General features: G+C 36.3%; 1 protein-coding gene across 1 annotated transcript in view; it reads left to right on the forward strand.

Moving 5' to 3' along the window:
* LanB2 (laminin subunit gamma-1) overlaps nt 1–19,507 on the forward strand; it is a 403,913-nt gene that overhangs the window by 348,625 nt on the left and 35,781 nt on the right. The gene's annotated exons all lie outside the window — the stretch shown is intronic.

Raw genomic sequence — 19,507 nt, forward strand, 5'->3', positions numbered from 1 at the left:
TTACCTTGATATCCTTTGTGAATTACTACTTGCTGTAGAAATTCAGTCCCCAAACCTACTACTTTCGAAATAGAAAATCTCTTTTTTACTCCCTTGCTATTATATATATATATATATATTATTAAGAAGAAAGATAGTGAATTGATTCATTTGAATTATGGGCATGGAGGAGACTATTAAGAATCCCATGAACTGAAAGAATGACTAATAAGAGGGTTGTAGAAAGTATAAAGACAGAATGCTCCTTGGAGGCAATGATTGCTTAACAGAAGTTAATGTGCTTTTGACATATTATGCTAGCAGATGAATCATTGGAAAAGCCAGTTATGTTGGGGAAGATTGGGGGCACAAGAAGGAGAGGAAGACCACAAAAGAGTTAGATGGACAACATAAAGGAACTTACCAACTTGAACCTACAGCTGCTGAAAGAAATGACAAAAGGCCGAGTAAGATGGAGAGTCTTTGTTCACAAGATTACTATGAGTTGAAAATGACTGAATGGCACAACACAACTAACATTATATAATGACATGATATATTGAAATAGGATTTATGAATATAAATCCTATTTCAATCATATTTTCTCTTCTCTTCATATCTGCAGTTCTTCAAACTGCACTCCTCAACTTATACTCAATATCACCTGGTTCTAATAAAATCTGAGCTCTTCTGAACCCTCTATAACATTTCCCTATTTTCCAGATGGGTAAGAGATATAAAAACACATTCAGCTTTTTATCCCAACTTATCAGCATCCACTTCCAAACTGAAGCCTTTTATCCCCATTACTTCCAGATCATTTATTTATTTCTTATTTATTTCTTGAGTGTAGTTCCACCAGTATAGTAGGTTACACTCCACTTGTTTTGGCCAAATTGTACAGCTTTACTCTTGATAAGAATGAAAACAGTGCAAATTCCCTCATCCAACTACCATCATTAACTTATTCACATTTTTTTCTGAAATACCTTCACATCAGAATTCACTACTACTACTACACTACTACCTGCAGTTTTGCATCATTTGCAAACAAACAAATAATTTATATGTTAATGATATAGTTTCCTAGTTGAATATCTTCAAACAGTAGATAGCATCATTTATATCAACATGTAAATTATGTTGTCCTTACAGTTTCATGGGACTCCATCTCATCCTCCTCCATACACAATTTACTAAAAACGTTTTTTAGAAAAATTAAAGACAGAAATTTGAACTTACGTGAAATAAATTAATTCACTGTAAAATTTTTACCTAAGTATCACAGATAGCCTGAGTATAATAATAACACTAGTTCACAAAATACAATTAAGAATGAGTTTAAAAAAAAACATGAATAGGACAACGGACAGTCAGTAAATTTCCAATTATTATAAAATATAATTTCAATAATATAATAATCAGGAATTTGCATAAAAAATGTTATAATAATATTCCTTATAAAGCAGATAACTAAAGGCCATCAGATCTGTTTAAGTTTGGCAGGGCAGTGTAGAAAGGCCTCAACTCTCCTTACATAACCACTCTATAAGGAATCTACTACACCGACCATCTGTTGTTCTGTTGATGTTGTAGCGGTGCTTTTTGAAATTGATTATTTTACTGTAATTTTATTTTGTGTTCCATTGCTGTTATTGTACTGAGGATGCTTATAATACTTAGATAAAAATTTTACAGCTAATATGATTATTATCTCATCTTCCTTTTACCCTCTTTTACCTTGAGGCATCGAGGGTTTATTAATCATCGGACCTCAAACCATTCACAGGATAAGGTGGTCAGCTCTACATCCCAGTGTTTCCTCTGTCCGTAGTGTTGAGTTCTCAAGGACGGTTTGCCTGGTTTGTAGGATCAAAAACCCCAGGATAAACTGGGGAAAAACCCTGCTGTCCATGCCCAAGACCAGCTAACTTGGTTATGGCTGAGGTCCTTTAGCCCTCATGTCACCGACGGAAATCAAACCTAGGACACTCCTTCCCCAGGCATATGGTTGCAAAGTGCACAGCCACTAGGCTAACTGCACGGACTATGATTATTATATTGTAATTTTTTTTGTGTAATTTTATTTATTTCATGTAAGTTTAAATTTTCATCTTTAATATTTCTAAATATGTCAGCTTACATACCTATATTAATACCCCAACCGGCCATGACGCCTATAGATGTCCAGCTAAATCTGGATACGATTCTGTAACACCTGTTGAATAACATGGATAAGAAGTGCAATTTGGTCTCACCATTTCATCCACCTCAGCTGGTAGGGAGGTTAAAGCAGTTACTAAAAACTGTCCCTATATCCAAGCCAGTAATCTATTATCCATTCCCTTTCTCCCATTTCAAACTCAGTTTGTCAGGTGCTAGTCTATATGTATAGTATTAGCAGTGCTTTTTTTGGGACAGTACACAACAGTATGGCATATATCACCTTTGTTAACAGTGACATGTGACATATGAATGTGGTACATTTAGAAATTTGTAATATTCAGTATTTTTTTAATGTTTACTTAGTATGCAAATAAACTTAGTTATTTGATGAAATTTACAGTTTTCAGTATGTCTGTTGTTAACACATTTGCTATATAAAACTTTTTTTATAATTTCATCGATTTTTATATATTTGTGCAATAGATTTATGCTTAATGAACTGTGTGTGGTATACACTTAATTTGCAGATCTTATTCCCAAAAGTTATTGCACTATAAAATAAAAATATCAGTAAATATAATAAAATTAGTTTAAACTTTCAATATCAGTAAATAATTTTTTTTTCCGTTTTCTTTTCATATCCTTTTAATTTAAAATTTTTCCTGCTAGCAAAGAATGAGTACCATTACCTAATTATTTTGCAAAAAAAAAAAGCACTGAGTATTTGTATTAGTCATCATCATCATTTCCTGACATGTATCCTCATGTTACATATCTGGGAATGATATATTCTTGATACAGGGTGCTATGATAGTAATACTTAATTCTTCTTCTTTTTGGCACTACAGCCCCATTTGGGGCCTTGGCCTCCCATTTTTGGGTTTCATAACTCACTGTGAGGTGGGGTTGTTGCCCCATGCTCAACCATGGTGTAATTGTTTGTGAAGCATTGTGTTCTTAAGACCGGTTTACCTGCTTTGTGGGAGGAAAAACCCCAGATGAACTGGGGAGAAAAACCCTGCAGCCCACGCCCAAGACTGACTAACTTGGCTATGTCTGAGAAAGATCCTTAGCTCCTGATGTCGGTGACGGAATTGAACGCAGGACACTCCTTTCCCAGGCATATGGTTGCGGAGCACTTAACCACTCAGCTAACCGCATGGATGGTAATACTTAATTAGGTTTACATTTTTACTGACTTCCTATCAACAGTTTTCTTCCAAATTAATATGTTACTTGGGTCTCTAATATTGTCAGCTCTTATATTTTGGTCTTCTAAAGCACTGCAAACATAGATCTTGGTCTTCTGAGTCTCTCATGCCATTCTGGCTTAAATATGTGTTTTTCTAACTTTTCCTCTCCCATTTTGTTTAAACCATACCACTGCACATTAACTCTTCTCACATATTCTTAAATTCTAAGAATGTCCTTTGTAATTTCTTTATTTTTCATATGATTCTGCCATCTAGGAGTCAAAAAGGTTTAAGCATTTTTTTGTATACTGCTAGTTTAGTTTTGATTAATTTCTCTCTCTCTCTCTCTCTCTCTCTCTCTCTCTCTTATTCCATATAAATTTATTAAACTGACTCCCAATCATATGAGCTCTGTTTATTCTGTTGTCTGCTTCCATATTTACTTTGCCACCTTACTGAACACAGTGCCTAAATAGCTTTTATTATTAGTAGTAGTATTCCCATACACACGCACACGAGAAAACCTTATAGAACTACATAGAGGACACAGTCAGTGGGTGCCATAATGGTATAGGATTTACTATTACTAAGAAGCTGGAGAACAGTATTGTGGAGATTGAAAGTTCCTCACATAAAGTGGCAAAGTTAGTGATCCAGGTATCCAAGAGACATCAATTACAACTTATCTGAGGATATGCACCCAACCACAAGTTATAATGATAATGAAGTCGAATCTTTCTATGAAGAAATCCAACATCTGAGTAACAAAAGAAAATCACAGTCTAAAATTATTATGGAAGACTTTAATGCAAGGATTGGGCAATAATATGACATTGAAACATCGTGGTAAATTTGGCTGTGGTGACAGAAATGAATGTGTCATTTCTGTCACCACAGCAGGAGTTCATTCATTATGAACTCCTACTTAAAAAAAAAAAAACAACTAGAAGTGGACTTGGCACCATCCCAATGAGAGACAAGTGAAATAGATTACATTTTAACTAACAAAAAATATATCATCCAAGTCTCACCATTTGATCACTGCCTGTACTAACAAATTCAGTACAGGCAGTGATCAAATGGTGAGATGTAAAATGTCCCTGAACACATAATTTAGAAACATAGTAAATTATTATTTTTATTATTATTATTCAGGCCTCCATGCAGTCAAAAGACTCATCGCGGGAGGTCCTTCCTAGGAAACACAAAGTTTATCAAGACTCATCACGGGAGGTCCCTTCTAGGAAACACAAAGTCTATCATACCACTCCTTAAACTCATTTACCCTTCTCGCTCTCACTACTCTATCAGGCAATGCATTCCATGGTTCAACCACCCTCCATGCAAAGAAACCACTCCCCACCCTCTTGCTCACAGTTTCTTTCCGTAACTTCCAGGGATGGCCCCCTGTCATTACTCCTTCCCGCTATTCAACCAAGCGAAAGAACTCCCCAGTGTCAACCCTGTAACCACCTCTCAACAGTTTAAAAGTCTCAATCATATCACCTCTCCTATCCACCAAACTCTACAGTCCACATTCCCTCAGCCAATCCTCATAATTAACATTGTACAGTCCTGAAACCATCTTTGTTATCTGCAGTTGTACCCTTTCAACAATTAATTTATCCCCTTCAATTCCTGGAGACCAAATCTGAGAACAATAGTCTAAGTGTGGTCTGATCAGAGTCTTATACAACAGAATGATAATCATTTTATCTCTGCAGGTCAGTGTCCTTCTCATTATTGCAGCAATTCTCTGTGTTACCTCCACCACCTTTACAATATGTCCCCCCCCCCCGAATTTCAGGTTTCTATGTCATCAACCCAAGACTTCTTATCTTCCCTACTTCTTGAAGTATTGATCCTCCAATAGAGTATGTAGCATCCCATCGATGTATCCCAAACCTGAAGACCTTACATTTTGCTGCATTAAACTGATACCCCCATTCATTTGCCCATCTGTCTAGCTTATTCAAATCCTCTTGAATTCAAATACTAATAACCCTTCCCAGCTTCACATCATCCACAAACAACTGAATATTCCCCTGCAATCCACTGACAATATCATTGATATGAATGTTAAACAATATAGGTCCCAGTACGGAGCCCTGTGGGACCCCACTTGTAACCTTCTTCCTCCTTGAAACTGTCCCACCATACACAACTCTCTGATACCTATCTGACAGCTAATCCTTAATCCAGTTGACCAACCTGACATTCAAACCCATGTGCTGCAATTTAAATATCAGTTTATCATGTGGCACCCTGTCAAATGTCCAAGAAAACTGCAGTATATGCTTTTCCCCCCCATCTACTGCTCTTGTAACTTTATTATAAAAAGCAGCATATTACTAAAACAAGAGTGCCCCTTAACAAATCCATGTTGACTCTCACAGATAACATTACCCTCATCTGCCCAATGCTGTATACAGTCCCTCACTTTCTCCAAGATCTTAACAACTGCTGCATTTCAGCTGGAACTCAAAAACTTTTTCTCACTACTAGAAAACATTTTAGAGGGGGGGAAAGAAAATGACATATAGTTCGCCCACCGTTTGTAGGTCCCTGCTTCGCGTCTTTCCAAGAATGGTCGATTCATGCTGAAGGGGAGAAAGAAACGAAGGACCTCCGAATTAGTCGCCAACACGCGAAATCACGTGCTTTATAGGTAAAATTTTCCAACTGTTATACAAGCAACATAGTTAACTACAATAATCATAAAAGAGAAGTTAATTTTCCGACCGGTAATAATAAACAACTCATCACACATACGGACTGATTACCCTATATTCGGAATGGAGTCTCCTTTTTCTGAGATGCGCAGAAGTGTCGAAGGATCTCTAATCGGTGGGCGAACTATAACAACAATTAACAGGAAGATTACCAAAACATAGATGGAAGTGACCACAAAGATAGGAGGCAAAGAAACTAAAACCTGCAAAAAAAGCTTTCAGAAAAGACCGAAATACTTATGCCCAAAGAAAGAAATGTGAAGCTCAACAAAGAAAATCTGCAGTAGAGTGTGCTGAACTTCACAAGATTATGGAAATGTATAATAGAGAACATAAGAAAGTACAACTGTGAGCTTATTGAGAATAACCACAGCTTGCACAAACACCTGCATCACCTGGGAAATGGAAGGAAGCAAATAATTGACCTTACAAATGATGGCAAAGTTTCTAAAAATAGAAAAGACATTTTGAATATTGTAGAAGAATTCTATGGAAGACTGTACAGTAAAGATTATAATGGTACAGTAAAAATCATACCTAAGGAAAAAGCATCACCAGTTCCATCAAAGAAAGTTACCCATGCTATTGAGAAATTGGCCAAGGAAATGCTCCAGGAGAATATGGTATTACTGCAGACATCTTAAAAGCTGCTAATCTGGAGGTGGAGACATTAGTTCCCCAATTATTTACTAAATGCATTGATTCTTTTTATGTAAAATAATCATTGTAGCATTGCTCCACTCCATGAGAATTCAATCAATATAATAAAAAGGGGATAGAGGAGACCTGTAAAACTCATGATAAAAGTTTGATGGAGTGAAACAACAGTAGAAAATGATTAAAAATAGTATTTAATGCTTTCAGTATTTCATCTCAGTTACAGAAACATCAGCAGGGAATACAAAATGAGACATAACACACACAAAGGCAGCACAAAACTAACTGAAACATGTGGATGAAAGAATAGAAGTCTGACTAGGTGGGGGCACCCTCTATGGACACCTGTCAGCAGCTTAGAATGTAAACTGGGATCTCAAAGTATTAGTGTTTCCCCGTAAATTTTGGAAACACTAATACTTTGTGATGGAAGAATTACATAAACATTAATATTTTATACAATCATATTTATTTAAATTAGGTTGAGTTTTAAGAGCAGCAGCAGATTCTAAAAAGCATCTTTCTCTTCTAAATTTAATGTGATGGAGCATGAGGGTCTTTTTCCAATTGATCCTGTGAGCTGTATCCAAAGCATGGTCTGCAAAGCCAGATTAGCCATAGTCATGATTGCAGATGTATTTATTATGTTCTTCCATTCAGATGGTAGTTGATCTTCCTGTCTGCTCATAGTAGATTAAATTGAAGGAACAAGGGACTCTATATACACCTGGAACTGAGAGGGAAGGGAATTTGTCTTTAGTGGAGTGAATAAGGGTATCTAGTTTTAAGTGGAAATTGAAAGTGCAAAGATTGTATTTCTTTAAGATTCTGGATATTTTTTCTGATGTGCCTCAGCATTACTAAAATCTTTTTGAAGAGAACGTTGTGGATTGGGGGAATGATTAATTTTTTTTTGATATTGTGGGAACTGTAACCATTAGATAGAAAAGTGTGGTGTATGTGATTGAGTTCTGTTTCAAGAGAGGTCTCGGAACAAAGGTATAAGCTCTATTGGTGAGTGTTTTTTTATGACACTATATTGTTGGGAAAGGGGATGATGGAAAAGTCTGTGAATTTATCTGCCTGTGTAAGTGGGTTTTCTATATATTGAAAAGGACAGATTACCATTAGATAGGTGGGTGATCAAGATATCTAGAAAGGCCAGACTATTATTAGTTTCCTTTTCCATTGTAAATTGAATTCTAGGATGAAGACTATTGAGGTGACATAGAAAAGTAACTAATGTGCTTGGGCCATGAGCACATCCAGATAGAAGGTTTGAGGGGGGATGGAGTCAAGAGCTTGTTTTTCAAAATCTCCCATAAAAAAATTGGCAGGGGGAGAGTGAGGGGGGTGATCCCATAGTGGTACCTGAAGCACATGGTGATCATAGGAATGTTGTCATGCTGCCTGGAGAAAGTGCTTTGCTCAATATGTGCCTTCAAAACTAACAAGCTTTAGAAGTGGTTTCAGCACCATGGATCACGTACAAGTACTATGAGAACTAATAGAGAGAGAACAAACAAATACAGACTCCCACTTTGCTTGGCATTCATTGACTATGAGAAAGCATTTGATTCCATAAGAACATTGGCAATCATTAATTTCCTGAAGTCTGGCTCCATAAATGACAACTGCATTAGAATTATCAACAATGTCTTTGAGACTGAGATAGCAACATTCAGGTTTTTTGAAGACATGAAGCCTGTCAAAATTAGGAAAGCAGTATGCCAAGGGGACACCATGTCACCAAAAACGTTTTAATGCAGTACTAGAAAGTTTTTCTAGCAATGAATTTTGATGGAAAAGGAATAAAAATTAATGGCAACTGCCTTACCCATCTTTGTTTTGCACTTCATGTACAGTAATGCCAGGAGCAGTCAGAATGGGGGGGGGATAGTTTTTTAGTTTTGGTTAGTTCATCCTGGCCAAAGGTAATTGGAATTAGTGAGATATGGTTAGTGGGATAGAATGTGAAAGGTATAGTGTGTTAAGGGGGGGAGGGGTGATAGAGAAAAGAATGGGCATGGGAGTGTTATTGATGATAACCAATGAAATGCAACCAAAGACTGTAGAAGTTCAACTGCAGGCCAGTGAAAATAGCACATTTGAAGCTATCTGGTGTGAGGTAGAGGCCAGCAGAACAAAATATACGGTTGGATGCTTTTATAGCCCAGGGGATGGAACAGATGATGGGATAATATGCATTGGCAAATAAGATCAATGAGTGGAGGGTGGGTAATTATGGGGGATTTCAACTATAGGAACATAGATTGGAAGGAGGAAAGGACACATGGGAAGAAGGAAATGGAATTTATATAGTTACTAAGGAATAATTACCTGAGACAGCATGCAATGGAATATACTAAGGTTTGAGAATGCTAGATCTAGTAATTGCATCTGAGAATTTGTCTGTAACCATTATGACCATGCTGCTGCCAATTAGTGAGAGTGATCATATGGTCCTAACCGAGGAGGTAGCTAAATTTGTGGAATTTTCAGTTAAGAGGAGGTATATTTGGAATTACAGGGTAAGTATGACATGCTTAAGAGATTGCTTTCTTCAGTGCTATGGCATGTGAAACTGCAAGGGCTGGGGTATTGATATATATTGATAGTGCATGGGAAGTGATTAAGGAGTGTTTGAGGGAAGTAATGGCAGACTTGCATACCTAGAGTTAGGAGAGTAATTCAAGTGGGAGTTAAATGGATGAATATCATCATTAAGCTGGAGCCACAAAAAAAATAAAAAAGTAGTGGAGGGAATTCAAGGAGAAAGGTGACCAGCAGGCAAATGAGCAGTACAAAGTACAGGCCAGAAGGGTAACCAGTGTGGTAAGAAGGCAAAAGCAGAGTGTGAAAGGAAATTAGCAGTACAAGCCAAAGATAATCCCAAACAGATCTTTCAATATGTTGCAAATAAAGGGAAGAATATTTATAGCAGAATTATTTTAATGAATGCCGATAGTATGGAGGTAACTGAATCAGTTGAAATAGTAGAATCACTAAGTGAACACTTTGCAAGAGTATATCATCCTCTTGAGTTGAACTGTTCATGGAGATATTGCAGTAATGAAAGAGACAAAGACTTATTATGGGAACTGTAGTAAATGAAATGGAGGTGCATAGCATATTACAGAATGTTAATGTGAATAGGAATGGATTAGATGGTATACTAGCTTGAGTTTTATCAAAGGTGCTAGAGAATTGTTTAATCTGAGTCTCCATTCTGGGCTAGTTCCAAGGGGGGTGGGAATAGGAGAAAATAGTCCCATTGCATAAAGGAAGCTCCAAGACCGATGTCTCAAATTACCAACCGATCAGCATATCAGGAGTTGTCAAAGTAGTGGAGAAGTTGATTGTAAGCAAAATACATGAATGGATAGAAGGAAATGGGATACTATATGGGGGGGGGGGAACATCATTTTGTGAAGGGTAGGTTATGAATTAATAACTTGCTCATGTTTTATAATACAGTGACAGCCGAGTTGGATAAAGGTAATGGGTTTATAGTGATACTGCTGGACTTTGCAAAAGCCTTTGACAGGATACCACATGGAATTCTAATCAAATTGCAGCACATGGGATTGGATATAGGGTTGGTGAGATGGATAGGAGGGTGATTGATGGAGAGATATCAGAGAGTAGTTTATTCTGGAGTAGAGTCCAGAAGAAGAAGGCCTGTGACTAGTGGCATGCCACAGGGCTCTGCTCTTGGGCTGCTACATTATATAAGAAAGGATCTGAGAGGAACCGTTCAGTTGTTTGCCAATGATGCAAACCTGGGTAGAGCAATAGTTAATACGGATGATGTTAAAATTCTGCAGGATGATTTGGATAGACTGGAAGTCTAGACAAAGGAAAATGTATGTCAGTTTAATATGACAAATTGTAAATTTATGCATTTTTGGGTGAAAAGATTACCAGTTGTATCCTGCATTGACGGAACTGTACTCTAGGAAATTGACGAAGCCAGAGATTTGGGAGTGTTCTTGGACAGGGAGTTAAAGTTTAGGGGCACATTGCAAAAGTGGCTAAAGCAACTCATAGGATTACTTGGTTACTGAAGAATACTTTGACAAACAAAGACAATCAAGGCTCAACAAGCAGGTTATTATTCCTCTTTATCGAGCCTTGATAAGACACTATCTTGACTACTGTGCACAGATCTGGGTGCCAGGATTTCTTGGTGATGAGAAAGAAGTGGAGAGGATCCAGAGGTGAGTGACTGAGATGATAGCAGATCAATGGAATGAACCTTGCAAGAACAGGTTGAAGATTTGTGGGTTACAGACATTAGTTGACTGGCAGAAAAGGGGTGATATGATTGAGACATGCAAATTACTGAATTGTTTTTACAAGATTAATTCAGAGGAAATTTTTCAGAACAGGTCTGAAATGTTGGGAGAATTAGGCCACTAATTCTCTCACATGGTGGGAGAATTAGTGGCCACTCTTGGAAATTGAGCAAGAGTGTAGTTAGCAAGGGTGTTAGAACTAGATTTTTTGCTTGGAGAGTGGTGAATGAGTGATATAGGTTGCCAGTCTGTTGTGGGTGTCATGACTGTGAATGAGTTCAAAGCAGAGTATGATAGATACCATGCAAATATTGGATAGTGCTTGGCAAGATGTTTAGGGCCTCCCTCGATGAGTCTATGAACTCCATGGAGTAGCCATTATTTTTGCCAATACTCCACCTGAATTATAAAATGATTTGGGATCTAGTACACAAAAGTAAAGAGGTGGGACTATTGAATGTGAATCCAATGAATAACCAACTACCCTTTTTGGATACCTTAATAATTCGTAATCACAAAAGTCATGTGGAATTTTCAATTTATCGGAAGTCGACCTTTACTGGCAGATACATTCACTCATCCTCCCATCTTCATTTATAATGAAATCATCACGTATTATTAAGAGTCTTATACAAGAGCTCATACGATCTGCTCTTTTGATTCCCTTTTGTTAGATGAACTGAATAAAATTGAAAACAGTCTGATATGTAATGGATACAACAAAACTACTATTCAAAAAATTATTGATAATTATCATTCTGCTACCAGACTACAATCCAATGTGAAAAGAATTTTAAAACTTCACAAGGAACCTCAGATTAAATAGCGAGTATTCTCCATAAATTCAATCTATATGCTTTCTTCAAACCAGCTTGGAAACTGTCTTCCTTCTTACCATCAATAAAGGATACATTGCAACCTCTTTCCTTACCAGGTGTCTATCAAGTACCCTACTCATGTCATCTTTCCTATTTTGGACAGACTCGCTGCTCTGCCTTGATTAGAAGTGAGGAACATGAAGACTATATTATATTTATTGGAATCTGGCCTTGTTCTCATGCTATTGACACTAGGTACAGAGTTCTTTGGAACTAGACAAAACTTCTTCACTTCCACAAGTTCAAATTCAGTCATCTTTTCCTTGAAATGTGAAATGCTAAGAAATCATCTGAACCTGAACCAATCAGACTGTATGCTAATATCTAAGTTTTGGGAAGTAATCACTATTAATTTTTTATAAGTTTATTTTTCTTTTTTTTAAGTTAATAATTATTTTAAATATTTATTTATTTATTTTAATATTTAAAATAATTATTTTGATTCATTCTTTGAATGTAGTTAACAGTCTTTCTCCCTGACAATGTCCACATAATGTTGGATGAAATATATTGGAGTTTTTGAATAAATTCTATGTAATTTTTTGCTACATGTGTAAGCCATAAAATTCCTTTAGTAATTGTTGAATTGGATTTAAATGGTATTGATGCAAACACAGATTGATAAAAAAATAACTATTTATTAACTTAAAAGCTAATATTTAGCTGGTATTACATCCAGCATCTTCAGAGCACACAAACAAAGTTTGTTACAAATGCGAGACAACCACAATTCGGTGTAACAGTGGGGGCTAGTATAAGTAATTGCAGCATGCAACACAAGACTAAAGTCCTAATACGGTACCATCTAAGTTATAAAAAAAAGAAGTAATTATTGGTTTAATGTCACTTTATAATGTGATTCTATAGATGATAGGTACAGTGAAAATAGCATGCATCCTTGTGTGGTTTTACATTAAACTATGTTCCTCTACATTTTTCAATTCTGACTGTTATCTTATAATCATCTTGTAATATAGGATATATTGTTCTATATAATGTTTCATGTAAGTTCCAATATAAATTCCATTTATGCCATGTTTATAGCATTTTGCAGCAGCTTTTCCATTGGTACTTGTTTTTTAATATCCACTCCTCACATGAGAAATCCCAAGACTTATAACAAGACAGTGTCATGTGTGGGCAAGTGGTTAGAAAGAAGAAAGGAATTTGTTGATGTTTTTCATGAAGAGCTGAAGACTTAATCATTGGGAAAAAAATATGGAAAATATGGTCATGAGGCAGGAAGATGAGAAGTTGGTTTGGTCATTTTTAGAGGTGAACTGTATATGGGTATTGACCCGCAGCTATTCTTGTTCGTGCATGAGTAGAGGAAAGTGGAGGAATAGTAGTGGCCAGTTCAGTGGCAGAGCACCCGCAGAGCATCTGTGGGAAAGCAATGAGGGAGAGGTCATCAATTAAGTGAATTATTCTCTTCTGAATACAATATCAAGCATCCTGAGGGAGGTCTTGGTTGCACAATCCCAAAAGTAGGAACAGTATTTTAAGATTGGGTGCATTTGGGCTTTATAAAGTGTCAGAAGTCAAGCAGGGGAGAAATGCTGTTTTGAATGAAAAAGAATACCAAGGATTTTTGAAGGCTGAAGAGGCTATGGGGCTTGATGTGTTTGTGCCAATATAGGCTTCATGTGAAAGTCAACCCAAGGAGATAAAACTGAATATCTTAAGTGAGGGAGAATGGGGCATGATCTTTCTTCCAGGAAATGAGACAGGACTGTGTTTAGGTGGCATTAAAATTTACCATCCTCATCTCACTCTAGAATGGGAAAATCATTTTAAAGATCAATATTTTAAGGCATTGGTTTAAAAAGATCTTGAAGCAGGAATTATCTGAGCACAATGAGGTTTTGAAAATGAAAACAAGGAGTGGAGAGTATTGTCATCAGCAATGGGGCTTGATGTGTTTGTGCCAGTATCATTGGTATAGGAGGAAGAGTGTAGTGAAAGTAAAGAGCCCTGGGGTACAGAAAATTGATTGAAAAATCTGATGAAAGGAAAACATCCACTATGACCAGAGAGGAAGCTAAATTATACTTGCAAGAAATTATATTCTGTAATCTTTTATCCAGGGGTGCTTAAGGGTCAAAGCTATATAACTGAGAGGAGACCTCCACATAGCCTTTAAAAGAATGTGGAAAACTGATCAGGGCTTCTGATCTAATGTCCAGTCCTCACTTTCTCGTGGTGCAACCTGTTAGATATCAACCTGGATACTGAACAAACGAGGATGGGCTGGCAATTTGGGATTTAGCCGACCAAATTGTATTCATATTGGTTTAAACCAAAATAAAAAATGATGGTACAACATGACAGAATTTCATGCCAGCTGGGGCATTGCCTGGTTAAACAAGCCACCCCCCCCCCATTGTTTTCGCTAGGAAACCAGGGCAAACAGCGAAAAGTCATTCATATTTACGAATTTAGGGACACAAAAAATACATGTTGAAATTATTATTTTACTTATTATTAATAAAATAACAATTGACGTTTCGACCCCTGTATTGAAGTCATCATAAAAAAGATACATGTGTATATGAAAACAAGCTACATGCTCTTGCACTCTACAAAGGTAAATTGAATCTATGCTGTTAATTGATCTTTTACTTAGCCTGATCTCTTGTGGTAAAAAAAAAACATAATAAACCCTGCTAAAGTCCTCCCGTACTAAGATTTTCTTCTGGATTTGTACAGTTCAGGTTGCTATACTAAGATTTTCTTCTGGATTTGTGCAGTTCAGGTTGCTATACTAAGATTTTCTTCTAGATTTGTGCAGTTCAGGTTGCTATACTAAGATTTTCTTCTGGATTTGTACAGTTCAGGTTGCTAATACTAAGATTTTCTTCTGGACTTGTACAGTTCAGGTTGTTATTGAATGTTTAAAAAAAAAAACTTTACCAAGTCTTCTTGTATTGAGATTTTTCTTTGGCTTGTTCTGGTTGCTATAATCGTTGCAACTGGATCCTCCACATTCTTGGAATGGTTAGACCGTAATTTTTGTTCAAGTTAGGATTGTGTTTGAGCATTTCACATACTTCTTTAAATTTCCTCTCGAAGGTTTTGGTGCAGTATAGGGACTTGGTACCTTTCCAATCAATTCTGTGGTATGCCTGGATTGCATGGTCTGAAAGGCCGGTTTTTCCAAAATGGAGGTATTTAATGTGTCGTTTGTGTTCAGACGCACTGTATATAGTTTTTTGGATGACAGTTTTTCCATAATTACTAGCACACCATTATTCACACTGCTTTTCATGTATGTTACACATTTTTCATTTTTTATTTCTTACTTTTTTTAATAATTCATAGTTTTTTGATTCTTTTTCTTTTAAATTGTTAATTTATGTTTTATGATCGCCATTTCATATTTTCATGAATACTATTGGTTACTTATCCACCACATCCCCCCCCCCCCCAATCTCATACTATTTTGTGGTGCAATTTTAAACTCAGTACTGTATATTGAAATCATCCTTACCTCTATGATATCCAGTAATGTTCAAATTTGTACTCTTTCTCATATACATTTAAAATTTCAATAATGATAATTTAATTAGCCTGTAAAACATTAATATGTATCCTACTGTTGGTAGTCAAGGAAAGTTTTCATTTAGCTTTAGGATCTGCATGAAATGCAGATCCTAAAATTGAAAAAATGTACTAAATATATGAGATATGTTTTACTAGTTTTCAGAAATCATTATCATATAAACTCTTTTGTTTTCAGAAATCATTATCATATAAACTCTTTTATGCCTTGCTTACAAGCTACTTATGCCATAATGATGAGAACTGTCTACACGTAAACATAAGGATAAATGAATAGAAATAAAAATAAAAGTAAAAACTTTATTAACCAGATATTTCAACCTGAAATTACAGGTCATGTTGAGTGGTAGGCAGTTTATATATACAAGGTAGAATGTTAACAGTGGAGTATTTAAAAAAAACAGTATGAGCTGCATGATTGCCTTCGTAGCAATTGAAAGAACAGCAGAACATTGTGTCCTTCGATTGGAAAAGACCTGGGTTCAATTCTCACCATTACGAGGGAATCTTATAGGGCTTTTTCAATTAACAGTGAGTTAGCCGATCTCATATGGAGGTAGCAGGGTTTTTTCTCTCAGAAACTCTGGTTTTTCATCCCACACACACAAATCAGCCTTCAGAACACATGCAATTTACAGACAAAAAATACTGTTCTTGGCGATGATGGGCAGTAGATGGTGTTGATGATAGTAGTGTGGTATTAGGAGAATTAAATAGTAGAGGAGAGGGTGAGATGTATTTAGTGAAGTAGAATAGAGTGTCCTCCACAATGAGTTCTTGGACTCCATGGAGGTGTCATGTAATAATAATAATGATGATGATGATGATGGTATGTGAGATGCAGTAATTGACATGCAGATGAAAAATAATAATAATAATAATACAGATGAAAAAAAATAATATAAATATATATATATATATATATATATATTTTAAAGAATAAATTTTAAATGACTTTAAACCGAGATAAAATATTAAATTTTAATTATTATAATTACAGCTATTTTGCCTGCCCCAGAAATAATAATATACATTAAATTTTAATGATAATGATACAACTAGTTTCAGCCTTTTACAGCCTTCTTCAGCTATCCACTAAAGGTAGAACACAGTAATAAAAAATTGAAGTTACAAAAAAAAACTGCGAATTACAGGCAAAAAATGCAATACATAATCGACACAAAAACGTTGTATTTTTCAAGTTGCTCTATCTAGCGTGCTATTGTTTGTTGCATGTGTGCTTGCAGGTTCTCGTGAGCGCCAGTATTGAACAACTGCAGTATGGCCATCAGGGATGTTATAACTCAAATTTCTGTTCAAATGTTCAGGATTAAGGAGGATTTCTCTGGACTCCATGATTTTCCTTTCAAACTCATCACTACAGCGAAAAATGTTTTCGGATTCATCCCAGCAAACTGAGTGACTCTGTAGATCATCATGAGGGTTATTAGAGAAAAGAACATTACTGGATAGCGCAGATGCATGTGATCTTTTATAGGAGATGTCTCTCTCATGCTCCTCAATACGCAGTTCAACAGATTTGTTAGTCTGTCCAAAATAAGGAATATTACAGTTGCACCATAACTTGTAAACACCTGGATATTTCAGGTTATGATGAATAGGCTTCGGATGGCTTATAAGAGAACGAACTTTAGGGAGTGTAGTGAAAAACGTTCTGATGTTGTATTTTTTAAGGACTTTAGCCAATTTATTGGAGACTGAACTAATGTAAGGTATTGAGATGCTACCTTTAAAATCAGTAGTTTCCGTAGTACGCTGCCTAGGAGGATCCAGAAGAAATTTCTTAATTGTTTTTTCAGAATATCCATTTTGTTTAAAGACAAGAGAAAGTTGTTCAATTTCTTTTTGGAGTTCATCTGGTTCATTTAAAAGAGATCGTGTTCTGTGTCCTAAGGTAGAAATAGTTCCGAGCTTTTGTAGGATATTGACAAATAATCTGTGGGTTGAAGAGATAAGTTCTTCACATTAACTAGGAAATCTGAAGAGTTTTTTTAAGAATCAGCAGAAATTACCAATTTGGGATTTTAACAGTCAGGATAAAAATTTAGCAAGGGAGTAAGTCAGTAAATCAATGCGATCTATGATGAGTGGAGAGGCTTGCCTTTGTGGATTTTAGGAAGATCATAAAAGCAGACAGTTCTCACCTTTTATGCCTGCATTCTGAGAAAATCTACATTATGACATATCCTTCTTCTTATTCTCTTCCGTCCTCAAACATCCATGCCCATGATGGGATTTGAACCCATCTGCTCTCCAACCAAGAGGCTGGAGAGCAGATATGCTAACCACTTGGACAACTAGGTCGTCATCTGGAGAGCAGATTAGTTCAAATCCCACCATGTGCATGGATATTTGTGATTGTCCTACTAACTCTGTATGGAAAGGACATCCCCTACCACCTTTTCTAGTAGAAGGTTTCACTCCCAAAACCCTGTGAGATACAGGAGTGACTACAGAGCATCTACGGATATCAAATGTGAAATTTAAAAAATATATATAAATAGGATATGTGATAACATATCATAGCATAATCAATGATGAATAAACTAAATAAAATTTGGAAAATAAACAAAATTCCTATAACTGTAAATTATATAAAAGTATAATACTACCAACAGCTCTCTATGGAGCAGAAACTTGACCTTAAAAAAAGAAGCAGAGAGGAAACTGTTAGCTTTTGAAATGTTTGAATGAAATGTTTCAGGCAAATCAACAGAACATTGGACAGAACATAAGACTAATGCACAAGTGCTGCAAGATTTGAATATCTCTAACTCAGTAATTCTCAATATAGTTAAAAAGCATCAACTCTGTTGGTTTGGACTTCCTCACCTGGTATTTGAGAGCACTATGGAGGGTAAAAGACCCAGAGGAAGACCAAGATTAACATGACATAAAGTCCTTAGAACTGCATTGGACTTTCAGAGCTGTTGGAATATGCAAGAGCTTGCTTTGGACAGAGAATGGTGGAAGGTTCTTATCCACATGGGACTCAATCCATCTTGAGGACAGAAGAGTTTCACATTTGATATCTGTAGATGCTGTGTGGTCACTCCTGTATCTCACAGGGTTTTGGGAGTGAAGCCTTCTACTAGAAAAGGTGGTAGGGTCACAGATGTCCTTTCCATATATATATATATATATATATATATTATAATGTAGAGAGCTTACAGGCACTCACCGCCATTCAGAAGTTGTCCTAGTGTTTATTTTATTCATAGGTAAACTCGTGAATGTCGGCGAGTGTATTCCCATAAGCTCTCTGGTCAACTCATTTTACAAAACTTTCATAGTTTCTAAATTCGGCTTTGAAATAATGCTGAATCTAATATCCACTTGATTTATATAATTTTGCATCGTCAAACTGAAGCCTTTTGGCTCTTTATTTTAGTGTGTGTGTGTACACACACACACACACACACACACACACACACACACACTCTCTCCAAGCAGTGTGTGTATGCATTGCTTGCAAAGAAGTTAATGGACACCATAGTGTGAGAAACAAACAGCCATGGCACCCACCTTAACACAATGTAGGACCTTCTTTTGCTGCGATGACTGCAGCAATCCTATGGGACATATTTTACACAAGCATATGATAGCAATCAATAGGAATTTTGAACCATTCTTCGTGTAGGCATGTAATGAGGTTCTGGACTGTTGTGGGATAGACATCCCTTGATCTCACTCAGTACTCCAGTTCGTCCCATAGATGTTCAGTAGGGTTGATTTCTTTCCAAGCTTCCACATCCCACAGTAGATGTCCTTTGAACTATTGAAGACGATGTTGTATGGTGATATATACAGATGGTGTAATGTTGGCTTGCATATTGTGATCCTACCATGGAAACTCATGTTATGAACCTCAGTTTTGAATATTTTTGTGCAAATTCGTGTTCTAGTTGAAGTTGTGTTCTACTCAGTATATGGTATCACTGATTTTTAACCTGGGATGGCCCAATTTGTCAACAGTTTGCCAAACAGATAACCTGCAACATGTCATCCTATCACAATGCTTC

The sequence above is a fragment of the Typopeltis vanoorti genome, chromosome 15 (assembly GCF_054136105.1).
Source record: "Typopeltis vanoorti isolate ZY-2024b chromosome 15, IOZ_Tvanoo_1.0, whole genome shotgun sequence".
NCBI lineage: Eukaryota > Metazoa > Arthropoda > Arachnida > Uropygi > Thelyphonidae > Typopeltis > Typopeltis vanoorti.